The sequence below is a fragment of the Trachurus japonicus genome, chromosome 11 (genome assembly GCF_045865225.1).
Source record: "Trachurus japonicus isolate A0001 chromosome 11, Traja_1.0".
NCBI lineage: Eukaryota > Metazoa > Chordata > Actinopteri > Carangiformes > Carangidae > Trachurus > Trachurus japonicus.
This window is the reverse complement of record NC_140917.1, coordinates 14,811-19,356: the sequence shown is the minus strand read 5'-3', so window position 1 is coordinate 19,356 and position 4,546 is coordinate 14,811.

The following is a 4,546-nucleotide window of genomic DNA, read 5'->3' as shown; positions in this document are numbered from 1 at the left end:
ACCAAGTCTCTACGACATTCCTATGAAAAGTTATGGGCCAATGAAAATGGCCCATAGGAATACATGAGTGAAAATTGTTCTAAGTGTTACTAATGTATGGGAAAGTGAGGAAAGCACTTGGGAGCACGAATCAGGCAATTTCCTTTCTTTGGAAAAGTCGGACCGGAAGTGTCCATATCTCGGCCCAGGAAGGTCCGCGGGCCACATGTTGGGTGTCTCCTTGAAGGTCTTGCTGAGAGGAATCCATAGACATATCAACCATTTCCCTAACCTTAACCGTTGGTGAGTTATGGCCAAAAGCGCATATTTGCGTGTTACGATTAAAGAAGGGGTGGTTTCAAGTTGATATCTCTGGCTAGGAGTGGGCTAGAGACATGGAACCAAGTTTACCTGAAAGCTGTGGACCTGTGGGTTAAGTTTAGGCAATATCCCAGTGTCCAGCATGTGTCAGGGATTGGTTAAGGTTAGTAAAACTGACATGTCCAGGCATAGAATAGAAAATGTCCAGGTCAGGTCAGGTGAAAAGAGGGAAAAAGCATGCATAGTCCCTCTGGGTTAGGTTGCAGATGGGTAGAGAGTCCAGCAAGAAGCTGGGAGTTAGGTATAGGGGTAATAACCACGATGATCATTTTGATCATCCTCGAGGGAAGGTCGTAGAGAGATGGGACCACGACCTACCCCCCCATTATCGGGGACGCTGAATTCAGAAATGCTGGAATGGAGTCTCTAGGGGGGTTAGGTATAAGGGATGAGTACCAAGTCGAGATTTAGGCTCAAACTACTTTCCCGATGGGCTAGATGGGAGATAGACATGTCCCTAGTGAGGGTTCGGTGCGCTGAGCACGCTGGTGGCGTCATTTCCGGGATTGGAGCAAAGGATCATGGGTAAAAATACAAGCATTGTGGCTCATTGGAAGGCTATTGGTGTGACGTCATCGAGATTTTGGCTACCCCCCCATTTTCGGGGGCGGGCTTTCGATAGAGACCGGAACCAAGTCTCTACGTCATTCCTATCAAAAGTTATGGGCCAATGAAAATGGCCCATAGGAATACATGAGTGAAAATTGTTCTAAGTGTTACTAATGTATGGGAAAGTGAGGAAAGCACTTGGGAGCACGAATCAGGCAATTTCCTTTCTTTGGAAAAGTCGGACCGGAAGTGTCCATATCTCGGCCCAGGAAGGTCCGCGGGCCACATGTTGGGTGTCTCCTTGAAGGTCTTGCTGAGAGGAATCCATAGACATATCAACCATTTCCCTAACCTTAACCGTTGGTGAGTTATGGCCAAAAGCGCATATTTGCGTGTTACGATTAAAGAAGGGGTGGTTTCAAGTTGATATCTCTGGCTAGGAGTGGGCTAGAGACATGGAACCAAGTTTACCTGAAAGCTGTGGACCTGTGGGTTAAGTTTAGGCAATATCCCAGTGTCCAGCATGTGTCAGGGATTGGTTAAGGTTAGTAAAACTGACATGTCCAGGCATAGAATAGAAAATGTCCAGGTCAGGTCAGGTGAAAAGAGGGAAAAAGCATGCATAGTCCCTCTGGGTTAGGTTGCAGATGGGTAGAGAGTCCAGCAAGAAGCTGGGAGTTAGGTATAGGGGTAATAACCACGATGATCATTTTGATCATCCTCGAGGGAAGGTCGTAGAGAGATGGGACCACGACCTACCCCCCCATTATAGGGTTAGGGTTAGACCTTAACCGTTGGTGTGTTATGGCAAAAGGGCATATTTGCGTGTTACGATTAATGTAGGGGTGGTTTCATGTTGATATCTCTGGCTAGGAGTGGCTAGAGACATGGAACAGTATTACTGAAAGTGTGGACATGTGGGTTTAGTTTAGGCAATATCCCAGTGTTCCAGCATGTGTCAGGGATTGGTTAAGGTTAGTAAAAAACTGACTTGTCCAGCATGAATTAGAAAATGTCCAGGTCAAGGTCAGGGTGGAAAAGAGGGAAAAAGCATGCATAGTCCCCTCTGGGTTAGGTTGCAGATGGTTAGGAGTCCAGCAAGAAGCTGGAGTTAGGTATAAGGGATGAGTACCTAGTCGAGATGTAGGCTTCAAACTACTTTCACGATGGCGCTAGATGGGAGTAGGACAGTCCTGTGATTGTGTTCGGTGCGCTGAGCACGCTAGGTGGCGTTCATTTCCGGGTTGGAGCAAAAGGATCATGGGTGAAATATACAAGCATTGTGGTCATTGGAAGGCTATTGGTTGTTGTGGGACGTCATCGAGATTTTGGCTACCCCCCCATTTCGGGGGCGGGCTTTCGATAGAGACCGGAACCAAGTCTCTACGTCATTCCTATCAAAAGTTTATGGGCCAATGAAAATGGCCCATAGGAATACATGAGTGAAAATTGTTCTACGTGTTATAATGTATGGGAAAGTGCAGGAAAGCACTTGGGAGGCACCGCATCAGGCAATTTCCTTTCTTGAAAAGTCGGACCGGAAGTGTCCATATCTCGGCCCAGGAAAGGTCCGCGGGCCACATGTTGGGGTGTCTCCTTGAAGGTTTGCTGAGAGGAATCCATAGACTATCAACCATTTCCCTAACCTTAACCGTTGGTGAGTTATGGCCAAAAGCGCATATTTGCGTGTTACGATTAAAGAGGGGTGGTTTCAAGTTGATATCTCTGGCTAGGAGTGGGCTAGAGACATGGGACCAAGTTTACCTGAAAGCTGTGGACCTGTGGGTTAGTTTAGGCAATATCCCAGTGTCCAGATGTGTCAGGGATTGGTTAAGGTTAGTAAAACTGACATGTCCAGGCATAGAATAGAAAATGTCCAGGTCAGGTCAGGTGAAAAAGGGGGAAAAAGCATTGCATAGTCCCTCTGGGTTTAGGTTGCAGATGGGGTAGAGAGTCCTGCAAGAAGCTGGGAGTAGGTATAAGGGATGAGTACCAAGTCGGTGATTTAGGATCAAACTACTTTCCGATGGGCTAGATGGGAGATAGACAGGTCCTAGTGAGTGTTCGGTTGCGCTGAGCACGCTGGGTGGCGTAATTTTTCGGGATTGGAGCAAAGGATCAGGGGTAAAAATACAAGCATTGTGGCTCATTGGAAGGCTATTGGTTGTGAGCTCATCGTGATTTTGGTACCCCCCCATTTTCGGGGGCGGGGTTTCGATAGAGAAGGTACCTAGTCTCTAACGTTCTTTCCTATCAAAAGTTATGGCCAATGAAAATGGGGCCCATAGGAATATATGAGTGAAAATTGTTCTATGTGTTATAATGTTTGGGAAAGTGAGGAAAGCACTTGGAGCACGAATCAGGCAATTCCGTTCTTTGGAAAAGTCGGTCCGGGAAATGTCCATATCTCGGCCAGGTAGGTACGCGGGCCACATGTTGCGGTGTCTCTTGAAGGGTCTTGCTTGAGAGGGACCTCATAGACTTCTCAACCATTTCCCTAACCCTAACGTTGGTGAGTTATGGCAAAAAGCGGCATTATTTGCGTGTGTTTCGATTATAAGTAGGGGTGGTTTCAAGATGATATCTCTGGCTGGAAGTGGGCTAGTGAGACATGGAACCTGGTTTTTACCTGAAAGCTGTGGATAACCCCTGGTTTTGGGGTTAAGTTTGGCAATATCCCAGTGTCCAGATGTGTCAGGGATTGGTTAGGGTTAGTATAACTGACATGTCAGGCCATAGAATAGAAATATGTACAGGTCAGTGTCAGGTGAAAAAGACGGGAAAAAAGATGCTAGTCCATATGGGTTTGGTTTGCCAATTGGTTAAGTAGAGAGTCAGCAAGATGCTGGGAGTTTGGTATAGGCGGTAATACCACGATGATCATTTTGATCATAATAGTGGATGGTCGTAGAGAGTTGGGACCACGACCTACCCCCCCATTTTCGGGGACGCTGATTCAGGATATGTGGAATGGAGTCTCTAGCACCTTCTATCAAAAGTTATGGAAAATTAAAATCCCCATAGGAATGCATGGAGAGGTGAAAATTTGACAAGTGTGAATTTTGGGTTAGGTATAAGGGATTGAGATACCAAGTGGGAGATTTAGGCTCAAAACTACTTTCCGATGGGGCTTGATGGGGAGATAGACATGTCACTCTAGTGGTGTACGGTGCGCTGAGACACGCTGGTGGCGTCATTTCCGGGTTTGAGCAAAGGATCATGGGTAAAAAATACAAGAATTGTGGCTCATTGGAAGGCTTATTGGTGGGGACGTCATCGAGATTTTGGCTACACCACCTTTTCGGGGGCGCGGGCTTTCGATAGAGACCGGAACTAAAGTCTCTACAGTCATTCCTATCAAAATGTTATGGGTTGGCCAATGAAAATGGCCCATAGGTATACATTGAGTGAAAAATTGTTCTAAGTGTTAAATTATGTATGGGTAAGTGACGGAAAGCACTTGGGAGCACGAATCAGGCAATTTCCTTTCTTTGGAAAAAGACGACCGAAGTGTCACATATCTCGGCCAGGATGTCGCGGTGGCCACATGTTGGGGTGTCTCCTTGGAAGGTCTGGCTTGAGAGGGATCCATTAGACTATCAAACCATTTCCACTAACCTTAACCGTGGGTGAGTTA